This window comes from Myotis yumanensis, unplaced genomic scaffold (genome assembly GCF_028538775.1).
Source record: "Myotis yumanensis isolate MYYU_CA2020_CCGP unplaced genomic scaffold, mMyoYum1.0.hap1 SCAF_10, whole genome shotgun sequence".
NCBI classification, from domain to species: domain Eukaryota; kingdom Metazoa; phylum Chordata; class Mammalia; order Chiroptera; family Vespertilionidae; genus Myotis; species Myotis yumanensis.
This window is the reverse complement of record NW_027223761.1, coordinates 69,557,935-69,571,873: the sequence shown is the minus strand read 5'-3', so window position 1 is coordinate 69,571,873 and position 13,939 is coordinate 69,557,935. Positions and strand designations below refer to the sequence as shown.

At 38.8% G+C, this 13,939-nt stretch overlaps 1 pseudogene; it reads left to right on the top strand.

Moving 5' to 3' along the window:
• The first annotated feature begins 11,551 nt into the window (after positions 1–11,551).
• Positions 11,552–13,648, top strand: LOC139018503 (obg-like ATPase 1; annotated as a pseudogene).
• The last annotated feature ends 291 nt before the right edge of the window (positions 13,649–13,939 follow it).

Here is a 13,939-nt window from a genome sequence, read left to right as displayed (position 1 = left end):
TTAATCTCTGCTTTGAACAGATGCTTACCATATTTGCCTATGAGTTGAAGAGGAGTGGGCGGGTTCTGAGTGATTTGATCCACTTGCTCACTTTATGAAGGACACAGTGGGTGCTTATCCAAGCTCAGGTGGCTCTTTTGTGACAGAGTTGGGACCAAAATTCAAGTCCTCTGATTCTCAGAGCAGTCTCTGGTCACACCATACCTACAAAGAGTAACATATTTATTTTTATTTTTTTAAGCTTTTGTACTTGTTTCCTTATTTTTCTCTTGCCACACGCTACTCTTCAGTTTAACACTAACTTTGATTGACAAGTATAGGTTTCCGTCTTGTAAGCCAGTGTCTATTCCCCTTTACCCAAATCATTACAAATCTAGAAGTTTGCTCGCAGAGATATCCAGAAGTCTTTTTGTAGCTGCTGAAGTGCTAGTGATCTTGGAGTGTAAGTGGAAAGTAGTAGAAGTCCACTCCTAGAAGTGTTTCTCAGCTGAAATAGGCCATGTGTTTTAAAGAATGCCTTCATATCTTTGATAAGCTTGAGTTAATAGATTTTAAAATAACTTGCTATGTTGACTCCTTTCTCCCTCAGAATTAAGAGGCTACTATATCCTTTAAATAAACATTTTTAATTGTGGTAAAATGTACATAATATACAGTTTATCATCTTAGCCATTTTTAAGTAGATCGTTCAATAGGGGGGAAGTATATTCACATTGTTGTGCGGCCAGTCTCCAGGACTTTTTCGTCTTGCAAATCTGAAACTCTATACACATTAAACAACTTCCTATTTCCTCTTCTCCTCAACCCTGGCAAACACCATTCTACTTTCCATCTCTATGAATTTAACTGCTCTAGGTACCTCCCGGAAGTGGAATCATATGGTACATTTTTGTGACTGGCTTATTCCACTCAACATAACATACTCAAATACTGAAGTCTTCAAAGAATTGCAAGTGACATCTGACAAAACCCCATCCACCCTTAAATGACATTGCTGCTCTTACAAATTCATTTTCAGCTGTGTGGTGGTAAACTAGAAAGTGGGGTGGGGGGTGTCACAAAACCCAATTATCTACACACCCTATTCATCCATGTTGGAACATGTGTCAGAATTTCCCTCCTTTTTAAGGCTGAATAATATTTCATTGTATGTACACACCACATTTCGTTTCCTCAAATAGACACTTGGGTTGTTTCTACATCTTGGCTACTGTGAGTAATGTTGTTATGAACATGTGTGTGCAAATATCTCTTTAAGGCCTTGTTTTCAACATTTTGGACATATGCCCTGAAGTGGAATTGCTGGATTATAAAGTAATTCTATTTTTTAATTTTTTGAGGAATTACTATATTGCTTTCCATAGTGGCTCCATTTTACATTCCCACCAACAGTGAATAAAGGTTCCAATTTCTCTATCTTATCACCAACACTTATTTTCTGTTTTTCTTTAAAACTAATCAATCTAATGAGTATGAGATGGTATCTCACTGTGGTATTGATTGTATTTCCCTAATGATTAGCAATGTTCAGCTTTTCTTCATATGCTTGTTGGCCATTTGTATATTATATTTGAAGAAACATCTACTCAAGTCCTCAGTCCAATTTTTAACCTTTTTTTAAAATCTTGAGCTGTAGGAGTTCTTTTTATATTCTGAATATTAACCCTTACCAGAGATATAATTTGCAAATATTTTATTCCATTTTGAGGATGCCTTTTTATTCTGTTGATTGTGTCCTCTGATGCATAGAAGTGTTTAATTTCGGTGTAGTCTAGTTTATCTATTTTTCCTTTTGTCACCCATGCTTTTGGTGTCATGTTCAAGAGGTCATTGCTTAGTTCAGTGCCATGAAGATTTCCCCCCCTATGTTTTCTAGGGGTTTTCTAGGTTTAGCTCTTAGGTTTAGATCTTTGATCAGTTTTTCATTAATTTTTGTATATGGTATAAGATAATGGCCTAATTTCATTTTTTTGCATGTGGGTATACAGTTTTCCCAAAACCATTTATTGAAAAGACTGTCCATTTCCCATTGAATGGCATTGCTGCCCTTGTAGAAAATTATTTGACCATATAAGTGAGGATTTATTTCTGGGCTCTCTTTTTTTATTTAATTGGCTTATATATCTATCTTATGCCAGTTTTGAAATCAGTAAGTATGAGACCTTTGACTTTGGTCTTTTTTTCCAAGATTGTTTTGGCAATTCAGAGTTCCTTGAGATTTAGCATGATTTTTAGGGTAGATTTTTCTATTTCTGCAGAAAACGCTGTTTGGGGTTTGAGATGAATTTAATCCATAGATTATTTTGGGTAATGTTGACATTTTAACAATATTAGGTTTTCCAATCCATGAGCACAGGTTGCTTTTGCATTTACTTGCATCTTTAATTTCTTTCAGCAATGTTCTGTAATTTTCAGGGTATAAGTCTTTTGCCTCCTTGATTAAATTTATTCCTAGGTATTTTATTATTTTTGGGCCATTGTAAATGAAATTGTTTCTGTCTCTCTTTTTTTGCATTGATCATTGTTAGTGTAGGGAGATATAGTTGATTTTTGTATGTTGATTTTGTATCCTGCAACTCTGCTGAAATTTTTTTTTGTTTGATCTTTTGGGTTTTCTACTTATAAGTTATGTTGGCTGCAAACGCAGGTCATTTTTCTTCTTCCTTTTTAATTTGGATGACTTTTATTTTTTTCTTGCCTAATTGTTCTGGCTATTAGTTCCAGTACTGTGTTGAATAGAAGTTGTAAAAGTGGGCATCTTTGTTTTTGAATAAAAAAAGTATCTCATGTTACAGGGAATAGGAATGTATACCAAACTGATTTCAAAGGAAAACTTTGAAGGTAGTAAAAAGTTAGAAGAATTTTTGTAGGGATATTCTTAGGCTCTTGGGTTGCTTTCATTCTCAGTGTGCCCCAGCCACACATTACATTCTAGGCCACAATCATATTTGATCTAGGCCACTATTGCATTTAGCACATATTCATGGACGAGCAGATGTTAATAGAAGCAGTGAAGATTTAAGGAACAAGATGCAGGGTCCTTGCTTTCATGGAGCCCATAGTCTAGTTTGGGTGCATGTGTGTATTTCTGGGGTGGGGGAGGGGGGGAGGGATAAACTACAGTATAATCAAATAAACTATAAGGAAAAATTTGGAATTGTTAAGTTTTATAGAGAACATGCAACATGATGGTTGGACAGACTGTGACTAGGGGATGGTTAGGGCCATCTTATTGGAAGAGATGACATTTAAGTCATGAAATAAATAAGGGGAAGGACCCAGCCATGTGCAGCCCTGGTAGCAGTGCCCCTGATAGACAAACCATAGGTGCACAAGTATATGGCAGAAACAAGTTTGTCGTGTTCACTATTTTTGCCTCACTATTTGTATCTCCAGCATTGAACTTGGTGTCTGACTTTGGTAGGCACTCAAGAAATGTTTCTTGAATAAGTGGCGTGGGGTATATGGTAAACATTCTAAGATGAGATGAAATGTGCACACTTTGTTATTTCATAGACTCCTGGAAAACCTGAGGCAACAGATAAACTTCCTCAATTCTCCTTCATTTTATTTCTCTATTCCCAAGCTGCAACACTGCACTGGGGATTGGAAATGAGTTGCATGTTGGGGCTATGGCATTCACTTAATTTTTTTCTCAATTTATCTGAGCTCAGCTTTTATTCAACAAATTAAACAAATATGATTTAGGACCTACTGTCAAGTACTCTGAGATACAGGCCCCTTTTGGAACATAGAGAGTATTGGGGATAGAGATATTGCACAAATTATTACATAATTTATTTTTAACTATAATCATAATAAATACTATTAAGTAAAAGTTCAGTGTACCGTGGAGCATATAACTAGAGACCAAATGTAGTCCAGAAATCTAGAAAAAGTTTATTTCAGATTTGTAAAATATTATGATTGAATTAAATATTTTACAACTTCTTTTTTGGCTTTGAAATCATGTTTCTACATTCCTACTTTATTTATTTGTTCTTCTTTATTGAATTTATTGGGGTGACATTGAAATATAAGATTATATAGGTTTTAGGTGTACAATTCTATAATAGATCATCTGTATATTGTATTCACCACCCAAGTCAAGTCCCTATCACCATTTATCCTCCCCTGAACTCTCTTCTACCCCACCCCATGCCCCCTTCCCCTCTGGTAATCACATACTGTTACCTGTGTCTTTGAGGTTTATTTTTTGCTTAATACCTTTCTATTTTTTACCCAGTCCTGCAATTCACTTCCCCTCAGCTGTCTGTTGTCTATCTATGAGTCTGTTTCTATTTTGTTAGTTTATTTAGTTCATTAGATTCCACATATGAGTGAAACCATATGGTACTTGTCTTTCTCTGACTGGCTTATTTCACTTAGCATGATGCTCTCTGGGTCAATCCATGCTGTTGCAAAGGGTAAGAGTTCCTTCTTTTTTACTGCATAGTAATATTCCTTTCTGTAAATTTACCACAGCATTTTATCTACTCATCCTCTGCTGGACACTTGGGCTGCTTCCCAATTTTGGCTCTTGTAAATAACACTGCACTGAACATAGGAGTGTATAAATTCTTCAGAATTATTGTTTTGGGTTTCTTAAGATATATTCCTGAAAGTGTAATTGTTGGGTCATAAGGCAGTTCCATTTTTAATTTTTTGATGTAACTCCATACTGCTTTCCACAGAGGCTGCATTAATATGCATTCATACCAACAGGGCAGGCGGGTTCCCTTTTCTTCATATCCTAGCCAGTACCCGTTTATTTATTGTCTAGAGGCCTGGTGCATGAAATTCGTACGCTGGGGGTGGGTGTGTGCCTCAGCCCAGCCTGTGCCTCTCACAATTTGGGATCCCTCAGGGGATGTAGCAGTGTGCCTAGCAGCAGGTGGCCAGGGAGGAGCCAGAACTGAGGCCGGGCGCCACGCCGCTCCCATTCATCCCAGCCCACACACCTGCTGCAGCTGCTCAGTAGTGCTGCCACGGAGTCAAGAGAGGCTCCTGCTGCTGCAGCTGTGCTCGCCAGATGTGAGCCCGGCTTCAGGCTGAGTGGTGCTCACCCTGTGGGAGTGCACTGACCACCAGGGGGCGGCTCCTGCCTTGAGTGTCTGCCCCCTGGTGGTCAGTGCACATCATAGCGACTGGTTGACCAGTCGTTCTGGTCATTCTGGTTGTTCTGTCCTAATGGTTGCTTAAGACTTTTATATATGTACCTATGGTATAAGAAGGTAGTCTAGTTTTGTTTTTTTTGCATGTATCTGTCCAATTTCCCCAACACTATTTTTTGAATATACGTTTATATGTTTTTACCTCATTTGTCTAATATTAACTGAACACATAGACATGGGTTTATTTCTGGGTTCCCTATTTTTTTTCCATTGATTCATATATATTTTTACCATGATGTTTTGATTACTATGACATGGTAGTATAGTTTGATATGAAGTAATATGATTCTTCCAACTATGCTCTTCTTTTTCATGATTGCTGTGGCCATTTGGGGTCTTTTGTGGTTCCATATAAATTTTTGGGATATCTGTCCTAATTCTGTGAAATATGCCATTGGTATCTTGATAGGAATTGCACTGAACTTATAGATTGCTTTGGGTAGTATGGGCATTTTAATAATGTTAATTCTTCCTATCCATGAACACAGTATATGTTTCCACTCATTTGTAGCTTCTTCAATTTCTTTCTTCAGTATTTTATAATTTTATAATTTTAACATCCTTGGTTAAATTCATTCATAGGTATTTTTTTTGAGGCAGTTGCCAATGGAATTGCTTTTTTAGTTTCTCTTTCTAATAGTCTATTATCGGTGTATAAAAATGCAACTGATTTCTGAATATTTTTGTGTCTTGCTACTTCACTGAATTTATTTATCAATTCTAGTAGGTTTTTATTGGAATCCTTAGGGTTCTCTATATACAGTATAGAGATAACCCCTCCACTGGTTATCTGCAAATAACAACAGTTTTACTTGTTCCTTTCCAATTTAGATGACTTTTATTTCTTCTTCTTCTTGTCTGATTGCTGTGGCTAGGATTTTGAATATTATGTTGAATTAGATTGTTGAAAATGGATATCCCTATCTTATTTCTGATCATAGGGAAATGCTTGTCATTTTTGCCTATTAAATATAATTCTGGGTGAGCATTTGTCATATATGGCCTTTATTATATTGATGTATGTTCCCTCTATTTTCACTTTCCTGAGAGTTTTTTTCATAAATAAGTACTGAATTTTATCAAATGCTTTTTCTGCATTTATCAATATGATCATATGATATTTACCCTTAATTTTTGTTTATGTGGAATACTGCTTAAATTTCACTAGTTGTAATCTATTTAGATTCTGATTCATTTTTGGAAGATTGTATGTTTCTAGGAATTTATCAATTTCTTCCAGATTGTCCAATTTGTTGGCATACAGTTGTCCATAATATTTTCTTACAGTCCTTTGTATTTCTGTGGTACTTCTGCTCTTTAGTTTCTGATTTTACTTATTTGGGCTCTCTCTCTCTTTTTTTCTTGATGAGCCTGCTCAAAGGTTTGTCAATCTTGTTTATTTTTCAAAGAACCAGGTCTTGGTTTCTTTGATCAATTGTATTCTATTTTTAGTCCCTATTTCATTCATTTCTGTTATGATCTTTATTAGTTCCTTGCTTCTACTCATTTTGGGCTTTGATTTTTCTTTTTGAAGTTCCTTTACATGTAAAGTTTAATTTTAAAAAATATATCTTTAATAATTTCAGAGAAGAAGGGAGAGGGAGAGATAGAAACATCAAATTATGAGAGAGAATCATTGATCAACTGCCTCTTGCACACCCCCTACTGTGAGGGATCCAGTCCACAACCCAGACATGTGCCATGACTGGGAATTGAACCATGACCTCCTGGTTCATAGGTCATTCAACCACTGAGCCACATTGGCCGGGCAAGTTAGATTGTTTATTTGAGATTTTTCTTGTTTCTTGAGATAGGCCTGTAATGCTATGAATTTTCCTTTTAAGACTGTTTTCACTGTGTTTCATAGATTTTGGATTGTGTTCTCATTTTCATTTGTTTCAAGGTATCTTTTGATTTTTTTCTTAATCTCATTATTAATCCATTCATTGTTTAGTACCATATTATTTAGCTTCCATATGTTGTGTATTTTTCAGTTTTTTCTTATGATTAACTTCTAGTTTCATAGTATTATAGTAAGGGAAGATGCTTGATATAAGTTCAGTCTTCTTAAATTTATTAAGACTTCTTTTGTGTCCTAAAATGTAGTCTATCCTGGATAATATTCCACATGCATGTAAAAAGAATATATATTCTGCTGCTTTGTGGTGGAAAGCTCTGAAGATATCAACTAAATCCATTTGATCTAGTGTGTCATTTAAGGCCACTGGTTTCTTGTTGATTTTGGGTAGGGTCCCTAGGTCTGGCGGGGGATCAGGGCCTATGGGGGCTTCCCTATCCCTGGCTGCCAGCAGCTGGCCTCGCCCCTGCCCCAGCTGCTACCACTACTTGCCATCTGTGTGGTGCTGCTCCCCGGCCCCCCGCCCTTTGCCCCCCAATCTGTCGCCTCCCTCTGCGGGCAACCAGCGTGGGGTGCGATTGCTTGGCTAGCCTCGGCCTCTTTCTGTGGGGCACTCGCTGGCCGGCCCCACACACCCGCCACAGCATGGCTGGCCAGTGGCCTGAGCCTCCCTCTGTGGGGCGATCTATCGCAGCGGGGGGAGGGGGGGGCCTAGATTGCTCACCCAGCCGGGTCTCCGCAATGGATTGCTGCACAGAGGGTGGCCTGGGCCTCTTTCTGCAGGGCAATCGTGGGGCGATGGCGCCCCCCTCCCCAACCAATTGCACCCCACCTGTCTATGATGTGGATGTTGTTACACTTCATGTTGTTTCAAAGGTCCCTTAAACTATTCTCATTTTTCAAAATTCTTTTTTGTTTTGTTTTTTTTTGTTCTGATTGGGTGTTGTTTTTTAATCTTGTCTTCTAAATCACTGATTCAGTCCTCTGCTTTATCCAACATATTATTTATTCCTTCCAGTATATTCTTCATTTCAGATATTGTATTCTTCATTTCTGACTAGTCCTTTTTTATGTGGGTTTTTTGTTTTTGTTTTGTTTTGTTTTTGGTCCTTTTTCATGCTGTTGAGCATCCTTATAACCATTACTTTGAACTCTAAATCTGATAAATTGTTGGAAATTTTCCTGGATATTTCTTCTGTTCTTTCATTTGGGGCCTGTTTCTTTGTTTCCATACTTCGGTTGCCTCCTTGTCTTCATGGGGTGGCCTTACATAATAAAGTGTCCTGTGTAGTTCATTGGCGTAGTTTTCTTGATCACCTGAGCTGGGTGCTCCAGGAATGTCCCTTGTGTGGATTATATGGACCCTCCTGTTGTAACTGAGTTTTGATTTCTATTGGCCCTTTTGTGCCTGAGATTGACCATCAGACTGGCTGACTTTGAGGCTCAACCCTGACCATGACTTGTGAGCTGCTCTACAGGTGCTGAGCACAGGAAGTAGAATTTGCCTCAGCAGGTTTTGGTGCCTGCTGAGATCTCCCTTTGCACATGGCACTGTGAAGCTTATTGGATCCTGCTCTGATGCTGTCTGTTGGTTCTGGGTCTTTTGGGAGGGACTCTGGTGCAGGCCAATGGCTGACACTGCCTGTGCCTGCTCCTGGACAATCTGTTAGGGGCAGTTTCAATGTGACTTCTTCTGTATAAATTCTTGGTTATAAGACTTTTTATTCAGCTAGTCTTCAGTTGGTTATTCAGTATGATTGTTCCATAATTTAATTGTAATTCCTGTTTGGTCCTGGGAGGAAATGAGTGTAGCTTCCACCTACTCTGCCTGCCATCTTGGATTCTCCTCCACATTCCTGCTTTAAACACTGTTTAACTTCTTATGGTGATGTCTAGGACCAGAGATGACTGTTAGATTTAAGCTATGAAACTAAATTCTTCTACTACAGATGACTCTGTAATAACAGGCACACAGGGATCCAGTTCAGATCCCCAATACTGTTTCCTATGAGAATGTGGGTGCAGTTGTGATGTCTATACTTGTTCAACCTCTTTTTAAAACTTCCTATGCACTCATTCTTGTTGGCTTGCTTTGCCTCCTTAATTGACCTGCTAATACAACAGCTCCAGTCTGAATACTGAAGGGATGTGACTGAGAATACAGACTATTAGAGATAGAGACAAACCAGATTTTGAATTTGAAAGAATAGATTAAGAAAATTCTGATATATAATCTCTCTCTATGTATTGGAGGAGATTCAAACAGCTGTAGAATAGGTCATATTTTTTGGGTTCTCTTCGATCCCAGTCACACTTACATTACTATCCAGCTTCACACTAAATGGCGACCACTACATTTTTCATCCACAGAGATGGGCTCTTCAAATTCTGTTCTCCTCTAAATCCCCAAGAATGCAGCTTGGAGAGCTATGCAGCAATTGCAGTGGAGTATATCTTCTTGGGCATTTTATTATAAAATCAGGGAATAATAGTCATCTTAATCTAACTATTCACTAGTTTTTGAAACTTTCTTCCAATTTTCTGATTAACCAGTGACTGAAAAGGACCATAGAGAGACCTCATTGCCTCTTTAAGTTAGGTCATTTGTTCCATTATTGGAATGGTTTTATTCAATTGCTTCTGTTTATTTTCCATACTCTACTCAGACAGGTATGGAGCTGGGATGTCAGGCCATTTCACATATGGCATTGAAACAACACTGAAAGCTTCTCACCCTTGACATAGCGATGCATAAAACAAGCAACCCATCCACGCAAATTGTGCAAATAGTAACTTCCTGGCAAGTTATAAAAATTCAATGAAAAGAAACAAAACAAAAATGGAAAAAAAATACCACAAAACCAAAATACAGAGATAAGGCATGTGGCAGAACAGCTGCAATCGATAAAAGCTACATAAACTATCAAGAAGAAGGAAGACACTCCCACCCCATACCACTACCAGATTTATAGCTTAAAACCAGCAGAGACCAGCTGGATCCAACATGGTGCCTAATTTCACCTTACAGTAACTCCTAGCCTCATTTTATGCTCATTTTAATGCACCAGCATGCTCAATGACACACCCTGTACCACCATGATCAGAAATGCAAAGCCCAAATAAGGACACAGCATGGCTAATGGAGTTCCTCTGAGAAATCTCCATTCATTTCCCAGAGAACATTTTAAATATTCCCTCCCTTCATGAAAACCTACCCCCGATTAAATGAATCTCAATAAAGAAAGCAAATTCCACTAACGGGGGCTGCTCTGTCTGTGGAGTAGCCCATTCCATGTCTCACTGCTTCACTAATACACTTATTTTTATTTAATTAATTAATTTATTTAAAGTTTTAAAAATTGATTTTAGAGATAAAGGGGGAAAGAGAAAGAGAGAGAAACATTAATTTGTTGTTCCACTTATTTATGCATTCAATGGTTAATTTTTGTATGTGTCCTGACTAGAGATCAAACACACCACCTTGGCTTATCAGGATGATGTTCTAACCAACTAAGTTATCTTTAAACTCTATGTTGGATTGTGTTTGAATTCTTTCCTGTGTGAAGCCTCGAATCCACACTGGGTCATGGACCCTTAGTCCCTCAGGTCCCAGGACCCCCAGAATGCCTGCCTCAATACCACCTCAAAATCACTACAAAAACCTGTTTCCTTCACTGAAAATATTTCAACAGAACCTATTTCTTACTTAAGGACAGGAACCCTATATTCAATCCTCAGAGTAGATCAAAACCATGCATGGTGAGTGCCAAGCACAGTGGTTAATGAAGCCAAGGTGAAAAAGAAAAGTCATAAGTGGCAGTAATTATGCTGAATTAGCTGCTCTTCTTGGACCAATGGTACAATAAAAAGAGAGATGCACTCGTAGGAGAGACAGCTGGGGCAAGTGTCTTTTTGAACGCAGAAAGCTTTTCTCTCCCATTAGTAGGAGTAAAAGCATATGTTTGGAGAGAAATAATGAACTATGCTAAATATAGAACATCCCATGCAAATGCTTGTACTTAAGACTGGCTGTCTAAATAATGAATGCATACAAATGATAACCATAAAAACAAGTATAGAAATATAGACAATGAATGCCTTTATAGTAAATGTATTTCAAATGTATTTCTTCATTTTATAGATATGGAAACTAAAGCTTTATGGAGCTAAGCATTTGCACCAGACTTTTTTTTTTAAATATATTTTATTGATTTTTCACAGAGAGGAAGGGAGAGAGATAGAGAGAGTTAGAAACATTGATGAGAGAGAAACATCGACCAGCTGCCTCTTGCACATCCCCCACCGGGGATGTGCCCGCAACCCAGGTACATGCCCTTGACCGGAATCGAACCCGGGACCTCTCAGTCCACAGGCTGACGCTCTATCCACTGAGCCAAACCGGTTTCGGCTTGCACCAGACTTTGAACTCAGGTTAAGTGACTCAGAATTCAGGCATGGGATGTCCATCCCCACATCTAGTGTTGGGTGAGTAAGAGGCACTAACAGGGAGGACAGCAGGATGTGGTGGTGGACACTCCTAAGGACAAACTTGGGTCTGAATAAAGTGGCATCTGAGATGAAGCTTGAAGGACAAGTAGAAGTAAGATGAAAAAATCAGGTCCAGGGCATGGATGCATGGGACAGACCGACAGACCTGAGAGGGGAGGAGCATGGAGGGGAAGAGAAGAGATTAACCAAAGAACATATGTGCATATATGCATTGCCCATGGATACAGACAATAGTGTGATGAAGGCCTGGGGCTGAGTGGTGGGGGGCAAAGCAGGAGAAAATGTAATGCTGTCAACAGTAAAACAAACAAAACAATCAGGTGGTGGCGGGGCGCTGGCCTCCCCGCCTCACCCCCACCTCCCACTGCTGGTAGGACCCATATGCCACTGCCTCTGAGACACTGTGTCATCGCTCGCATGGAGCACGATGCCTCCCCAAAAAGGGAGGTGATGGAATTAAACCACCCCCATCATTAGAAGATTTGGAACCTCCTGGAAAATTAGTATTGTTGGATTGCTAAATGTTGGGAACTCTACCTTCTTCAATGTATTAACCAATAGTCAGGCTTCAGCAGAAACCGTCCCCTGCTGCTCTATAGATCCTAATGAGAGCAGACTGCCTGTGCCAGCTGAAAGGCTTGATTGACTTTGCCAGTACCACAGACCAGCAAGCAAAATCCCCGCCTTTCTAAATGTGGGGGGCAGGGGACAGTGCTGGCCTTGTGAAAGGAGCTCACAATGGATAAGGCCTAGGAACTGCCTTTTTATCTCACGTTAGAGCCTGTGATGGAATCGTTCATCTAGCACAGTGGTTCTCAACCTTCTGGCCCTTTAAATACAGTTCCTCATGTTGTGACCCAACCATAAAATTATTTTCGTTGCTACTTCACAACTGTAATGTTGCTACTGTTATGAATCGTAATGTAAATATCAGATATGCAGGATGGTCTTAGGCGACCCTTGTGAAAGGGTTGTTCGACCGCCAAAGGGGTTGCGACCCACAGGTTGAGAACCACTGATCTAGCACGTGCTTTTGAAGATAATGGTGTCACACATATTGAAAAAATATAGATCTTGTTTAAGATATAGAAAAATACATGAAGAGCTTCCGTTAAAAATGAAGAAATTATTGGGTATAGATAAAGTAGAAAAAGTGGCTATGAGAGAAGGAGGTAAGAAAACTAAAACCTGAATGATGACATAATATGAAAAGTTAAGTCCTGGGTTATAGATAAAAAGAAACCTGTTTGCTTCTATTATGATTGGAATGACAAAGAGACTGAACACTTATTTCTGACTTCAACACCAATGGTATACTTGGGTAATCTGTCTGAGCAAAACTACATTAGAAAGAAAAAAATTGTTGATAAAAACTAAAGAGCTTTTCACTGGCCAGTGTGGCTCAGTTCATTGAGCATCGTCCAGTGAACCAAAAGGTTGCTGGTCAAAGCACAGGCCCAAGTTGAGTTGTGATATGGAGGGCAACCACTTTATGTTTCTTTCTGACATCCATGTTTTTCTCTCTCTCTCTTCTCCCTCTCTCTTCTTCTCTCTCTAAAATCAATAAAAACATTTTTAAAAAAGAAAGAGTTTGTGAACAGGTATGCCCCACGTACCTTGGTCATTCCTTCCAATGGAACCTTGGAACTCAAGTTGCAAGAGTTGAGTGCTGAGGAGAGACAGAGGTGTCTGCAGGAGAACATGACACAAAGCACTTTGCCAAAGATCGTTAAGGCCGGGTTTGCAGCACTCCAACTAGAACACTTTTCCACTGCAGCTGGATGAAGTGCACGCATGGACTCAGAAAGGAACGAACACTCCTCAAGCTGCAGGAAAGATCCACACAGATTTTGTAAAAGGATTCATTCGGGTTCAAGTAATGAAATACAAAGATTTTAAAGAGGAAGGTTCTGGGAATGCAGTCCAGGCTACTGAAAAGTACAGACAACAAGGGAGAAATTATATTGCTAGAGATGGAGATATTATTTTCTTCATATTTAATATACCTCAGAAACTGAAGGAGAAATACATTTTAGTTTTTACTCAGATAAATGTACAATTTCCAAAAGGCATATGCTTTTTTAAAATTAAAATTTCTGAAAACTGAAGGGATAAAGTTTGGGGGGATGAGAATCTTCTATAAACAGAGTTAGTTTTATTTGTTTTAAAATTAAAATACTGTGTACCTCCAATGAAATGCAAGTTCCCTAATGTGAAAAGCTTTACTTTTCACGTTATTAAGACCCTACTCCAAATTGTAGAAGCTTTTCAGGAACCACATTCTTCTCTTGATACTTCATTCATCTCCATCATGCATGCCAGGCCTGACACATTTGAGTGTGGACAATGTGGTTGCTCCTTTTTGAATCTACAGGTAATGCATGGTTTATAGTACTCC